Source organism: Podarcis raffonei, chromosome 4 (genome assembly GCF_027172205.1).
Source record: "Podarcis raffonei isolate rPodRaf1 chromosome 4, rPodRaf1.pri, whole genome shotgun sequence".
Lineage (NCBI taxonomy): Eukaryota > Metazoa > Chordata > Lepidosauria > Squamata > Lacertidae > Podarcis > Podarcis raffonei.
The window spans coordinates 60636031-60652363 of NC_070605.1; the positions used below are offsets into that span (position 1 = coordinate 60636031).

Here is a 16333-nt window from a genome sequence, read left to right on the forward strand (position 1 = left end):
ATGAGGGGGAAAAAGCACATACATAAAGACAGTGAAACAAACAAAAAAATGAACCCCCTAATTTAATAACACCCTATGAAGCAAGAGAGACACTTTACTATGTTAGGACAAACCATCAAAAACTGGAGTTCAAACTAGCAATGTTTCCTGTTTTGTAATGCATATATGACTATTTTCATTCACGCCAGATAGTATTTTGTTTTTATAAGTGGGGCATATAATGGACATTTTAAAAATCTGATAGATTCCTCAGCACTCTGGGAAATTTCCCAGTGGTTAGAAATGGCAACCCTCCTGAGGCTCCTAGTCTCATTGTGCAATGGCGACACAATGGACCATCAATAGGATCGCTTCAAAACACCCTCTCTTGACACTGTACAGCCTGCAATATGCCCTGGTAGTCAACAAAACAGAGGAATATGCAACAAGCTGGATTATGGCTGCAGCGTGAATAGCATTAAGAGTTATTGGAATGCCAAACACACAGGCTCCTTAGCTCTGCAAGTGGAGCCTTCATTATACTAAAACAGCCAACAGCATGGCTTTTAAATATATCAAAACATGTTGCGGGACTGTGGTATTATGTACACTTACTCCAGAGTATACCCTTTTGCAGCGGCGTAGCGTGGGTTGTCAGCACCCGGGGCAAGGCAAGTAATTTGCGCCCCCTAACCCGGGGCAAGGCAAGTAATTTGTGCCCCCTAACCCGTGGATTTGCGCCCCCTAACCCTACAAATCTATGCCTATGAATGATGGTCCCTCTCTCTCTCTCTTTCTCATATTCCAATTGATTCCCATTTCCGCCGATCGATCCCCGAAGCTCTCACCCAGCAAAATTCGTGCGTAATTACGCTTCGCCATCCCTAATCCTGCCGCTTCCACGGGAAATCATGACGGTGCGTTTCTCCTCTCCAAACTTTCCTCGGCCCTTTGCCGGCCGGCGCAGCCCTTTTGGCTACGAGCTCCCCTCCTTCTCTGCCCGCTTCCGACCCCACCTCCCCGTCCAGCCTCCCTACCTCCTGAAAAAAGGCGCCGGCGCTGAGCAGGACACCCCCACGGCCATCGGTGAGAGGCGGGGCTGAGGGAGGCAAGCCAATGGACGAGGCAGGGGTAGGTGGCCACGGGGGCGGGCGCTGCCGCAGTCCTCGGGTGGGCAAGGTAGGAGCAGGCGGAGGCTGGCCGGCCGCTCTGACAATAGGGGCGGGCCGAGGGCACGACGGGGCTGGGCCCTCTGGACTTGCGCCCCCCCCCCAGATGTTGCGCCCGGTGCGGCCGGCACCCCTGGCACCCCCCACGCTACGCCACTGCCCTTTTGAACCTAATAGGACTTCCTTCCAAATAAATGAGCTTATGATCAACTGAACAATGTTCAATGTAACTAATTGGAATAAACAGTTCATGTCACTGCTGGATCACAACAAATAAAAAGTAACCTTTTTGTATGAACATATTGATGTTCAGGCTGTCAGGTGGAGACAGTGTCTTGATACCCAGACAATGTTTAATTATCAAATACTGCAAAACTTTTTTTAATGGTTAGACATGAAGGCATGGTAAAGAGTTGAAGTAACAAAAAAGCCCAACATTAAACAAACACCGCAATCTCGCTAGAATTCCTATTATTTCATCTCCTGAAGTTACATATCAGCAGTTAGTACACAGCACCAAAAGGACACTTGTTGGCATATTCATTGCTCAAGTAAAAACAGAAGCTAGAAGCCACTCTTTCATTTTTTTTTGAATTATGCCAGCTTCCCTGGCACGCTGTCTTGGATTCTGTTAGATCAAAGCCTGTGCTTCCAAGCTGTACCAAATTTATAAAACAGAAGTGTGAAGCAGTAACACATATGTATTAAAATACTAATACTCAGGCTAAAACACTTAATGCCTGAAGATTTTTAAAAAAGCCAATTGAGCTGATAAATACCAGTTAGCTTTAGAAATACAGTATTATTCCCAGTTCCAGAAATGGCAGAAAAAAACTATACTCATTTATTTTCTCTCACAAAAAGCCAAGAATAAGCTCCAAATACCTGTGCCTCCCCTCCTGAGGAGGAGGATGGGGAATCCCCAGAATAGAATCATTTTACATTGCTAACCAAGTGTGCCATATAATCCCATACATTCTAGATGACGAGACGAAACAATGGGTCCACTTGGAGAGAACAATCAAAAACTTCCCCAAAACAGCATACAGTGGCACCTCTATTTGCGACCATAATCCATTCCGGAGGTCTGTCCAGAGGTCGAAATGGGTTGCTGGGAGAGGCGCTGTTGTGCGCAGGCACGGGCGGCAATTGCCGCTTCTGCACATGCATGAATGGCGATTGCTGCTCCTGAGCATGCAAGAACGGCAGCAAACCTGACAGTTACTTCCGAGTTTGCCGCAGTCACGACTTGGAACAACCATAAGAAGAGGAGGAGGTTCAACTGTACCCATTTCTCCAAAACAAACTAAAGAAAATCCCCACAATACTAAACAGGTTCACACAGTCCATGCCTAAAGCATGGAAGGAAAAAGTAGGCAAACTGTCCCCAGCCTCAGCCTCACTAATTCCCCTGGCTCATCACCCACTATTCCAACATGCAGCACAAAGCCTCCAGATAAAAACCTGGCAAGCCAAAGGCCTACATCATTTAAAGACTTCTACCCATACTGACACAAACCTATACCGACACAAGAAATACAAGACAAACTAGGGGACACCCAAATATCTTGGCTAATGCACCACCAACTACACGCCTTCTTGAACAATCCAGCAGTAAAATCAGCAGCCACTAAGCCCTTGGCTACCTTCAAAAACCTTCTCCTGACAGCAACGGGACACGGCCAGTAGATGGTAATCACAGTATACAAAATACTGCTGCAAAATCCCACAAACCCCCACAATGCTATCAAAAACAATGGGAGCACAACATAGGCTATGAAATTTAACCCCACCCAATGGACTGGAATGTGGTCTAAACCTCCCTTTAAATCCATCTCAGCCGAAAGAAGGAAACTCACTCTGAAATTTACCGATAGATGGTACCTAACACCACGAAACTGGCATTGATAAGCCCAGGAGCCAAAATGTTGGAGAGGCTGCACCTCCACAGGCACATACCTTCACATGTGGTGGGAATGCCCCAAAATCCAACCCTCCTGGACAGCAGTCCTACAAGAGATATGCAAAATAACTAACAGGTATTAGAATTCACCCCAGAACTGGCGCTACTGAATATTTTCCAAGATAATAATGTCCATTCACATTATAAAGAGCTTATAACCCACCTACTTTCAGCAGACAAAAGCATCATAGCCAGACACTGCAGAGATCTGTCAGGAGTGAATATGGGCCACTGGTACCAAATAACATGGGAAACAGCCTTCCTAGAAAAGCTAACCAACAGACCGAAACTGACATGGGAAAATAGATGACTTACATGACCCAACCATCCCTCCCCCACTCACAAATGCAAACAAACCTCACTTCAGCCAACTACAGACAACCAACCACACCCTCTCACTACCAAGGAAATGTAAAAAGCGAATTGAAAGAGAACCTATCCAGTTGACGCTGACACAAAACCCCATACATACACTATATAAAAGAATGTAAGTTTCACCACCCCATCTCTCCTCTCTCTTCTTCCTTGATCTTATACTGTATATAACACTAATGTCTCATATCAAATGTAACTGATCTGTAGAAAAGACTTAACAACCTGAAAAAGAGACAAAGCACGCACTTTTATAAACCAAGAAAATATTTAATAAACATTAGTTTTTATATAAAAAAATACAGTATTATGTGTTCCTGACTTCTCCCAAGTGATGAGAGGTTTCAGGAGGAGTATTAGCTTGGTTTAGCTTCATTTGGACGAGAGAACACTAGACACATATGATGCTTTCGTAATATTTGGCTTATTTACAAGTGGAGCACAGGTGGAGGCAAGCAGCATGTGAACTCCTATCAGGCAGCAGATCCTCTGCCCCACATCAGGTCTCCAGAGAAGCACCTACAATCCCAAGATGCTTCCAGCCTCTAGCTCGCTCATATTCTGCTCCTGCCTCTGTGGATTTCAAAATTTCTCATCTCGTCCCTAAGCTGCTCTCTGAAAGGGAGTATTTGACAACAACACAGAGATGCACTGCATCGTAAGCAGACTTTCCCCACATTAACAGACGGAAGATCTCCACAGGAGAACCATGTACATCAAGGGAAGGGCATGAACATGCAGCCCTGACCCCCTGACCCTGCTCCACAGTTTTGCACTTGCATGTTGAGGTCAATGCCTGAACACGCCAACAGTGTGCGGATAAAATAATATGTGCAACTTAAATTGTGATGAGTGTGACACAATCTAACAAACTGACAGAATGCTATCCCAAACCTCTGCACTGCTTTAAGTTTTTAATATTTATCTCATTTCCCATTGAAATGTAGTAGTTAAAATGGAAATTCAATGACAGTGATGAAGCACAAGGTATATAGTTTATCTCAAAAAAGACAGGTTTTAGTTCAGTACAAATGCTGCAGGCAAAACAATAAGATTGAGGTGAGTTATGCCCAAGCCTTTTTTTTCCCTTCTCCACAGGTGATTTAACACCACAGATGTGTTTTTGTTTCGGAGCAGAAAATGAGTAACATTTGTTACACGGTTCTGATCAATTTAGCTTTGAGTAATAGGTTTTATCTGGCCAGAATTATCCATATGTCATTCTGTATTTCTTTACAAATCCATACAAAGTATGTCCTCAAATGGTACGTGACAGCAAAAGGTTTTCTTCAATTTAATTTAGAATTGTTTAGCAACCTGCTTTGATGGTGCAACTCTGCAGTGAACTATACCTATTTGTAGGTCAAACACAGCTTGAATCAAAACAATGGCAGAAGACCCCAGGACACAGGGCTGTTTGCATATCACAGCGTCTCTAGAGTACCAAGTTCTTCCTGGTAGAAGGGAAGCAGGTAGTGCTCAAGCAGTGAAAGTTGCTACCTGAAAGAACTTGGACACATGACTTTGTTTCCTAAGGACACTTTTTGGTAAGTATGTCTCAAATCAATCAGACCTGTGTCCAAGTAAAAGTGTTTGGGAGCATAAAACACCAGCATGTGAAAGACTCACATGCACAAATAACTTCATATTTTCCCATAAGAACAAGTGATGTTTTAGATTTCATTAAATCTTACCCCTTTCTCCCCCCTTATTATAAGGGGCAACATTATGTTTTAGAGAAAGGATCAACATATGGGTGGGGTATAAATAATAAATTATTATTATTATTATTATTATTGCAATAAACTCTATCCACAAGAACAACTGCACCATGAACACAGCCTTGTTAGCAAGAGCAACCCTGCCCTTGGTCACCCCAGTCACTGAGAATCATGCCTGTCCATCTACACAGTTCCATCCTCTGGGTTCAATTTCTCAGCAATGCTAGGGAACACAGGGAGCTTCCTTATACCAAGCCAAACTATTTTGTCAATCTGGCCCAGTAGTGCCTACTGTTTTATTCTGTTTTTAGTCCTCTATTGGGAGCTGCCAAGAGTGGCTGGGGAAGCTCAGACAGATGGGAAGGGTATAAATAATAAAAGTTATTTTTATTATTACTCTGACTGACAGCTCCTCTCCACGATCTCAGGCAAATGTCATCCCCTTCACCTGCTACCTGACAGGAACACTACAGAGTGAACCCAGGACCTTCTGGATGAAAATCAGGTGCTACACCATTGAATTGTGGTCTTTCCCACACCTACTAGAACTTGACAGAACCTTGGCAAAAGAACAGAGCCCACAAATACAGCTGCTGGCCATTGTTAACCACCAGTGTCTAATTGTAGGCAGTGCCAGGACAAGATGTAGGCTACAGAACAAGAGAGAAATACGGTCTCCTGACACGCAATGCCCATCTTTGTATTAAGTGAATCTCTTTTCACAGAGCCAGTCTTGAATATGCTTCACAGCATTTAAAAAAACACACACACAAAAAAACGTTCTGACAGTGTTAAATTCCACAGTGGTTAGAAGAAGATTCTTTCCAGACTGCAGACTACAGCAGGTTGTTAGGTCTTGCTGACCTCCTTTCATTTGCTCAACAGGACATCAATTTGTCTAATTCTACTGCTACATTTGCTATTTGATATCTTTAAGCCAAGAGGATAAAAGAAACAGAAAGAAGTAATGATTGCACACACATAATCTCACATGAGTGTCTTAGCATAAGAATCTGGTTTGGAAGCCAACAGAAATTGTGACTTTACTGCACTACACTCTGAACACACAGAGGGCAAGTAAATACAACAGTGGCAGATCTGTGTATTTAAAAAGAAAGCTCTGCCACAATCTTGGGTTTGCTGGCACTAAACCACTTACTGCAGATGGCAAACTTAGGGTCCTCTGTATGGGAGACATTTTTATAACCTACAGAGTAACAGTTGTTAGCACAGTGAACATAAACAGCTTTCCCTCATGCAAAGGGTGGAGGTGGAAGACATATTATGTCCTTGGTTGCTGAAGAAACCTCCCATATCCCCCATTCTTTTCTGAGAAAGCTTCAGCAAGAGGGATGAAGTTATTGGTGGCATCATGCTTTGAAGCATAGTGTCTCATCCCCTGATGAGAGAATGAACCCATTAGGGTTCTGAGAAGTGTTATACATCTTCTCTTCCTTTCTTTTTGTCCTCTCTGGCTGTTAGTTATCTGCCATTAGTGCAAAGTGTTCCCTCTTTGCCCAATGACACATCACTAATGTCTCCACTTGAGGGCTTCCAGCTCTATAAGCATTGAGGCAGAGTTATGTAGTCCTATGCCATGTACTTGCAGTCAATGTTCTCTGAAAAAGGCTTATGTACTCCACGATTAGCTGAATCCTTTCCTCTACTGTGGCTGGTTGGATGGGGGGAGGGGGAGGGAAACACTCATTTAAAAATCTCTTTTAACTTAAATTTGAGAGTTTTAACTTACACATTTTCATATACTACTATTAAAGGGAGGGACTAACCAAGGAACACAGAATTCCAACTAGCTTCTGATCTTCCCTTGCACTGACAGGGTTTACCAGCAATAGTTCCCACTGGTGCAACAATGAAGCTACAGAATTGTAGAATCGCTATGCTAGTGTACAGTATTGTCAGGGAACTGCCATCGGAGCCTAGAGTGGAGGTAAGGCTCCCCAACGATGCAGGAGAAGGGACCAGCAGGGAGAGAGAGAACACTTCCTTTGAGGAAGGAAATAGGAGTGACACCAGGAAGCAAGGGGGGACTGCGGAGAGAGGGCTCCAAGACTCTTCCACAGAGACCAGCGGGGAGAGCCCAGGACCTCCGTTGGGCACGCCCACTCTGCGCAGGAGACTTCCACGCAGGGAGGCTAGGCGGAGACTTGGCGTCAAAGAGCTTCTATGTTGGAAGAAGTTCAGGAAACGTCCACTGACGGATTCTGCCAGCGACTGACACAGCCATGGAGAAAGGGCTGTCCAGCCAGGGAAAGGTTCAGCCAGGCAACGTTGCCTAGAGTGGCAGCCCCCTTTACGCACAAGCAACCCCCAATTCCCTTTACAAGTATCTTTAGCCTCCATCCGTACAAGTGGACTTAGGAGTGATCGTGTCTCCTTCCAATGGATTTAGTTGGGATCACTGTGTTAGCAACTTTATTTGTATTCTGTTTTCCCACAGTGTACCCTGCCCAGTTTACAACAACATCAAAAACCATCACCAATATTTTTTTTAAAAAACTATCATTTCAAAACTCTTATTTTAAAATATGTCTACGCAATTTAAACAAAACATAAAATCTTCAATAAACCAAATCAGAACATCCCGAAACATAAATTTATTATGAAAACAGTCAACAGCCTACTAAACAATCTGTAATGAGACTTTCCTCTCTTAACAGCTATGGAAGCAATACTGTTTTCTAAATTTAAACATATTTTACTTCACATAAAAAGACCACTGCATGCATATATATGCATGCCACTTTACCTTATTTTTGATGAGCAATGAAATAAAGGAAATGGGAAAAGGTCATTATCGTCAACGAGAAATCTACTATCAAAATACTAAATGACAGTATTTAAAACATTTCAATCTGGCAATCCAGAAATGTTAATCCTTATCACCACAGGTGGCTATCAAAAACATTAATGACATCTGATAGGCACCTGCAGAACAGAGTATTATAAAAGGTTAGAGAAAAAGAATCCCAGGTTTACACAATTCTCATAAATATATGTTCCCTTGTTCCAATTCCCCATGAAAACAATTGTTTCCAAAGGCTCTTCTGTGGTCTCTGTGGAATATTTAAATAGTTTCGTTTCTCTTCCCTACAGCTCTATGAAGCTGGAACTTCCCTTTCAACAACCCGCTCTTGGTAAGCTGACAGCATTTTCTTTGAGGAATTAAAAAGAAGTGCAGCTCTCTTAAAATGCCAGAAACAAATCTCGGGATGAAAAGGAACGCACACTTGCTGCCTGTTCCCGTGTCCACTTATTAATGTCTGGGTGATTAATACCAGGCAAGGAAGAGCAACAAGTTATCTTTCTAGAATTATTGGCCTTTAAGCATGTCAGGCTAATGTTAATGAATCAAGTCCTTGCACAGTATTTATAAGATTTAAATTATTCAGTAGCACAGTCTACATGCTCAATACGGCCTTTAGAAAAAGCTTTTTATATAAATTGTTTCAATTTTTGAGATTAGGCTATTAATAAGAAGAAATTAAGCTACACATCTGTTCAATTTCCTTTTCAACACCAAATGGCAGAAATCGGGTTTAGGTAACATGACAGAAATCAGCTGCACTCCTTTAGATGAGAAACCTGAACTTCAAAGGGGGAAGTACAAGGGCTACATTTGGGCTATGCTTTGCAATTTCAGACATGTTATAGCTCTGAAATAACCTACTCAAAAGATGCAAACAGGGCCTTAGCAGTGAACCACACTGTGATGCAAATAATTTTGTTGCACTAATTTTCTATGACAAAGAAATGTTAAATAAATGGTGGTAGAAAGGATAATTCCATTTACAGATACCATCTGGTTTCATTACAATCTATAGAACTTTATCAACACATCCTACTATACACCATTACTGTACATTGCCTGGAAAATGTTATTCTCTACTGTTAGGCAAAGTATAGAAACTGCATTAGGGACGACTTCCGGCGAGGCAGCATGGCGGCTGCAACAGCAGAAAAGAGCTCCTGAAGCCAGCCAGAGTAAAAGGCTCTGTCTGGCTGATTCCCGGGCTCCCAGGACTGCTGCTGCCAACACTGCCAACGGAGAGGAATCGGGGGTGCCCGGGGCGTCTTTCAAAGGAGCCAAAACACCCCCCACGACCTTGATTGAGCCGGAAAGGCACCCGACCACCCCCCCAACAGCCGAGAGGAGCTCCAAATCCAGGAAGACAGTGGAGCTAATGCAGAGAGGGAGAAAAAGAAAAGGGGGAAAGAAGAAGAAAAAGAAAGAAAAAGGAGCCCTAACTTTACTTTACCGCTGCTGCCCCCATCTCTGCCGACAAAGAAGAGGGGAGGTAGGTGAGCACGGGAAGGCAAAAGAGGCTCCGAAAAAACACGTGGCTGAGCCGACCGGAGCCTACCGCTCCATGCAAAGCCGCATGACAAAGGAGATTGCAGAAAGGAAGAAACTACCCCCTTCTTTTCTACTTTTTTTAAAAAAAATAAATCCTTTTTTAACCCCTTCCTACCCCTCCCCTCCCCCCCCTTTTAAAAGAAATTCTTTTTTATTCCCCCCCCATATACCTACTTTTATCATTTTTCTTTTTAAAAGAGGGGCCACTGCTGCTGCAGCCACCCTTTATTTGAATCTTTATTTTTATTTCTATCTTTTCTACACACTATTTAAAGACACACTTCTCCACACACACACACCCTCAATTTAAACCTCATTTTATTTTCACCTCAAACTCCCCTCTTAAGAATTAAAATGGCAGTACCCAGAAAACAGCCCTGAACCATCACAGGCCATTTCCTGGGACTGCCACTTCGCCCCAGACTTTCCACTCTCTTTTACCTATCCTCTTTTACCTATACTTTACTCATTTTTTTTAAATAAAAAGCTCTATCTATCTATCTATCTATCTAAATACAACACCCCCCTTTTTTACCTTTAATTCTCATTTTTATCTTTTACCCGTACATTTTTAATTACTTTTTTACAAACAAATATTAATAACAATAATTAGGGGGAAATATTATTATTTATTTTATTTTTTTTAAAAAAAAACACCACACATTTTTCCCCTCTCTCTTTTTAAAGCCCTTTCTTTTCTATTTGTTGGCTTGTTCTTGAGGGGGGAATCTTTCGCCCCCAGCTATGACCACCACTCTCTTTTAAAACAAAAATTTCCTCTATATCACTGCTATTGTTATTGATACTCTCCCCCTCAACTCCCCCCTTTTAATTTTTCTCTCCCTTTTTGCTCTCCCCTCTCTCTCTTCACCCCTCCTCATTTTTTCCCTTTATCCCACCTTTCATTTTCCATCCCCAATTTTGTTTTCTATCCCTTTTATTTTTTAAAATCAACCCCCCCTTTTTAGCCTGTCCGTCAGTTTGTTTTTGAGAGGGGAGCCCTTTCCCCCCACCCCCTCTTTTAAAATAAGACTTTCCCCCATACCATTGCAGCACCTCACCCTCCCTCCATCCTCCCCTCTCCCCCTCTCTTTTCTTCTCCTTCCCTCTCCCACCCCTCCCCCTCCTCCTCTCCTTTTCTCTCCCTCCTCCCTCTCTCCATCCCCCCCTTCCCCTAAAGGAAACACATACACACATTCATATCACCCTATCATAATTTGCCCCCCTCATACTATAGCTAAAACTACTGCTGCAAACTAATACCGCTGATATTACTGTACTATCTCCCCTCTCTCTTTCAACTCTCTTTTTGTCTCTCTCTCTCTCTTCTCTTTTACTCCAATCTCCCCTCTCCCCCCACCTCCCCCCTTCTTCTTTCTTTCTTCTTCTTCTTCTTCCCTTTTCTCCCTCCACCCTTTACATATAGCCTATTTGTCTGTCTCTGTTTCTAAGCGCACTCCCAACACCAATTTCCACCTTAACTGGACCCCAGTACCCCTTTTGGGTATATACAACCCCCTCCTAAACACATATTTCCCCTGGCCCCACCCCTCTAATCTCTTGCATCTCTACCTGCTAACCCCCCTCCCTTTATATGAACTGTCTGTCCGTTAGTCTACCCATCTCTGCTTGCCTGCCCTCCCCTCCAGCCTCGGCGGCATCGCTGAGGCAACTACAGAAAACCCAAGAGATGTTCTTAAAACACAGGCTAGAAGTGACACAAATGACCACCTAATCCAAACGCTCTGTAAAATCCACCAGCCAACAAAGCCTGATCAGCTCAGCAACCCAACAATACTCAGGAATCACCACTGCCACAACTCCTAACCACCACACGCCCTACCCCAAGTGGACGCCAAGCCAACCTCAAACCAAAATTATCAGGGAGACTGAGATGACACCAACCAGGGAGATGGCAAACAATGCTAAGATGGTAACTCCCCTTCAAGATGATGACCACCCAATAACGAAACGAGATCTGAGGGAAATGGAAGCAAGATTAGAAGCACGATTAGAAGAAACACTGAAGGCCACAATGGCTCCCATGCAGGTACTAATCAACAACCTAACCTCCAAAGTGGAAGCTCTAGAGAACAAAAACCAAATGCAAGAAAGAATAATAGAGCAATACCGGGAGGAGAACGCACGTGTGAACAAGAAACTGGACGAACTGGTAAACCAAATGGAAGCAGAACACAGAGAGATGAAAATTAAGCAAGCCGACCTTGAAGACCGCAATAGACGTTGTAACATCCGCTTCCGCAACTTTCCTGAAAAAACAGAGGAGAAAAGCCCAGCAGACCTAATTATACGCTGGCTGAAAAACACAATCCCAAGCCTGAAACTTGAGGCAGATGACTTGGAGAGGGCTCACAGAGCCCTAAAACCTATGCCAAAACCCAGCGCCCCCCCAAGAGACATCATTGTATGCTTCACACGCTACAAAAAGAAGGAAGAGATATGGCACCACCTCAGAAACTCAAGCAACCTTCGATACCCCATTCTGGCCCTACAGGACCTATCTCAGGATACCCTAAACCGGAGGAAAAGCCTGCGCCCATGCACCCAGCGTCTCCAACAAGCAGGGATCAAATACCGATGGGGCTTCCCCTTCCGCCTCATTGTAACAACCAATACAACACAACACATGGCTACCAACATACCTGAGGCCCTGCAACTACTAAAGAACCTTGAACTCGACCTCCCACCGGAATGGCAACCGACAAACCCACCAAGTGACAGCCCCAACCACGAGGAAACAACAGCAAACAACTGGACGACGGTACAGAATAAAAAGAAACAACAGAAGCGGCACAACAACGCAAACCAATACAGGCAAGCATCATGCTCAGAACCGTCCCGCCGGCCATACGACACAAGAAACCAGACCAAGATTAACCAAACCAATTCATCGCAGATGGACAACCCTACAACAACAACAATCCCAGCTGAATAAAGCAACCAGAGAAAAACCACAAACTGAAGGACTGGTGATTCCCCCCCTTCCCCCTCTCCCCCCCCAAAACATAGATTTAGTTAACACCATCAACATCCCCCCCAGCCCCACACCCCCACAGAAATCCCCACCCCAACACCAGTCCAGACGACCTCAACCACATTCCCCATCACCCACACCTTCAACATCCTCATACTCCATACTAAGGAAAAACAACTCCAACCTTAATAACACAACCCACAATCAGGCTAAAATCTGATACCCAAACAGCACTATGGTGGCACCAGAGCGTACCAGCACCCACATCCCCACCCCAACACACCAACAATGTTGCTCATAACATTGGCAACATTGCTTACGAACCTTATACCTGACAGCGACGTTACAAAGTCACTTCACACTGTCTCACTGATCACCCCCTATCGCAGACAACAGGGGGGATGGCCTGTCCTTGAACATGGCCTTCCACACCAGCTGAGACCTAGGACCAACCGGCTAAATGCCAGATGGCCCAAAATACCCCAAACAAACACCTATATGACTACATATAGGAAACTCCCTACAACTTACCCCCTACTCTTTAACCCAAATCTCACTCTAATCCCACTAGCCCCCCACCCACCACACCCTAGGTCAGCGCAACCCCACTGGTTCTTTAAACAACACGAAGAGAGAGACACAAGACAACCCGAACGGGTTGGCAGGGAATCGCCCCACATAATAGATAAGCAAGATGGCTAACCTAAAAGCAATCACATTAAATGTGAGGGGGCTGGGAAACCCCATCAAAAGAAAACGCATCACCTCATACATAAACACCATGAAACCACACATCACCTTCCTACAAGAAATACACAACCCACCCAAAGGCAGCAAACTCCTGAGCGACCCCCGCTTCAGTCAACAGTGGGTCGCACAAGGCTCAGGGAAAGCTCGTGGTGTAGCCATAATACTCAGTAGAGACCTGAACTTCACTGCCACAACAGTCCTCAAGAACAAAAAAGGCAGATTCATTTTCGCTAAAGGGACAGTAGATGGCAAAATCAAACTGACAATTGGCTCCATATATGCCTCAAACACGAAACAATTAGAATTCTTCCAGAAGACACTAAACAAATTCCTCTCCTTCTCTGAAGGGGAAGCAATCCTAGGAGGGGACCTCAGTCTAAATATGAAAGGTTTATCCCTGAAAGATATCCACCCCACAACCCCATGGGCAACCTTCCTCCGAAGGAAACCCCCAACAACTAGGAACTCTTACAAGTTACTAAAAATGCTAAAAAACAGGGGCCTCTACGACATTTGGGGTGAGCAAAACCCGGGAGACATCAGCCATACATTCCAATCGGGACGCCATGATACAGTGTCCAGTCTGGACAGCATTCTACTCACACAGGGTCTGATCCCCTCAGTAGAATCAACAAACATAGGTAACATTAAAATCACAGATCACGCCCCAGTAGAAGTCATCGTTAAAATAGGAGAAGGAACACAAACCACCCCATCATGGTCCTTCAGTCCCATCCTAACTACAAACAAACAAATTAGAGAGAGTCTCACAAAAACCCTCCAAAACTACTTCAAGGAAAATGATGTAAACAATATAACAACCCCCCTCCTATGGGACGCAATGAAAGCGGTCACCAGAGGAGCTTGCATAAAAGAGAAAACATTCCTTAAAAAACAAACCTCCTCAAAAATTAGCAAAATAGAACAAGACATCACAGCCCTCTCATCACGCTACAAACAAACAGGATCTAAAAAACTCCTCAAACTTATAGAACAAAAAAGGAGAGAACTAGACTCCCTAGAAATTAACAAAACAATGATCAACATTCTATACTCTAAACAACGTTTCTACGAATATGGAGGGGAAAACTCCAGATTACTAGCAAATAGATGTGGGAAAAAAGCACTCAAAACAAGAATACACTGCATCACCAAAAAAGACGGCAACATAACATTCTCCCCCGAAGAAATAACCTCAGAATTTGCAGAATTCTACTCCAACCTATACACCTCCCATAACCCACCAGAGAAGGAAATCAGAAAATTTCTAGCAGGACTGACCATGCCTACCCTAACTGATGAGGAACAGGAATTCATGGACAGCCCTATCACCCCAGAGGAAATAGATGCGGTCCTCAAAAACCTGAAACCACACAAAGCCCCAGGCCCAGATGGCTTCACTGCAGAATTCTATAGGAAATTCAAAGAACCCTTGATGCCCTACATGACCCGCCTATTCAACGACATCATAAAAGGGGGCCCCATCCCCAAAACCTGGACCCACTCCAAAATAGTCTCCATCCCAAAACCACTAAAAGATAGCCTCAAAGTAGAATCATACCGCCCAATCTCATTAATAAACCAAGACTACAAGATATTCACATCAATCTTGGCCAACCGTCTAAAAATCTTCCTACACAAGTTAATAGCCCCAGACCAGACTGGCTTTGTCCCTGGCCGCAATATAACAGACCCCATCAGGAAACTACTGAACCTGATCGAACACAGCAAGGCAACCAAACTCCCATTGACAATTATGTCCCTAGACATCCTCAAAGCCTTTGATTGCTTGGAGTGGAAATACATATTAGCAGTACTAACTAACATGAAATTTGGCCCCAACTTCCTACAAATCCTCAAACAAATATACTCCCAAGCCTCAGCAAAATGCAGAACTAACAATATGTATTCTAATACTATAGCTATCCAAAGAGGCACGAAACAAGGATGCCCACTGTCTCCCTTCTTATTTATCCTGGCTCTGGAACCCCTAGCAATCCGCATCCGAGCAGCCACAGACATCAAGGGAGTGGAAATAAAAGGCAGAACCTATAAATTAGGGCTCTTTGCAGATGACCTAATGGTCACAACACCAGACCCCATAAGCACAGCAACCTCCCTAATCAGAGAACTCAACACATTTGCAATGGTGTCGGGCCTACAGGTAAATTTTACAAAGTCAGAAGCTATGTACTTCAACACACCTCCTCACACCCAAAAAGAACTCACGAAGGTCACCAAAATAAAACTTTGCCACACCAAGTTCAGATACCTTGGGGTACAAATAACCAGAAACCTCAATAAATTGTACCTCCACAACTACAAGCCCCTGTGGCGACAAATTAACAAAGACCTAAAGAGATGGAATAACATGAATTTCACTCTCTCAGACAAAATAGCCATGATCAAAATGATCACACTCCCAAAACTAACCTACCTATTCCAAACCCTCCCAACCTGGATCCCCTCAACCCAACTTCGCAGTTGGCAGAGAAAACTACACTCTTTCATCTTCTCACATAAAAAACCAAGAATAAGCCCCAAATACCTGCACCTCCCCACCTCAGAAGGAGGATGGGGAATCCCCAACATAGAAGCATATTACAATGCCAACCAAATACGCCATATAATCCCATATATACTAGAAGATGAGACAAAACAATGGGTACACCTAGAGAGGGACACAATTGAAAACACCTGCACCACAACATACCCACTCCTCCCAAACAAACTAAAGAAAATTCCCACAACACTTAACAGGTACACACAGACCATGCTCAAAGCATGGAAAACACAAATAGGCAAACTATCCCCAACCCCATCCCCACTAATCCCCCTGGCGTACCACCCATTATTCCACCATGCAGCACAAAACCTCCAGATAAAAACCTGGCGAACCAAAGGCTTTTATCGCCTAATAGACTTTTATAAAAATAACAAACCCTTGTCAACACAAGAAATACAAGACAAACTAGAAGACACCCAAATGACCTGGTTAACACAACACCA

At 43.8% G+C, this 16333-nt stretch overlaps 2 protein-coding genes across 8 annotated transcripts in view; both read right to left on the minus strand.

The window, feature by feature from the left end:
• The window catches only part of LANCL3 (LanC like family member 3), a 186058-nt gene that overhangs the window by 53033 nt on the left and 116692 nt on the right, over window positions 1-16333 (minus strand). The gene's annotated exons all lie outside the window — the stretch shown is intronic.
• Window positions 1-16333, minus strand: part of SYTL5 (synaptotagmin like 5) — a 79602-nt gene that overhangs the window by 52259 nt on the left and 11010 nt on the right. The window lies entirely within an intron of this gene.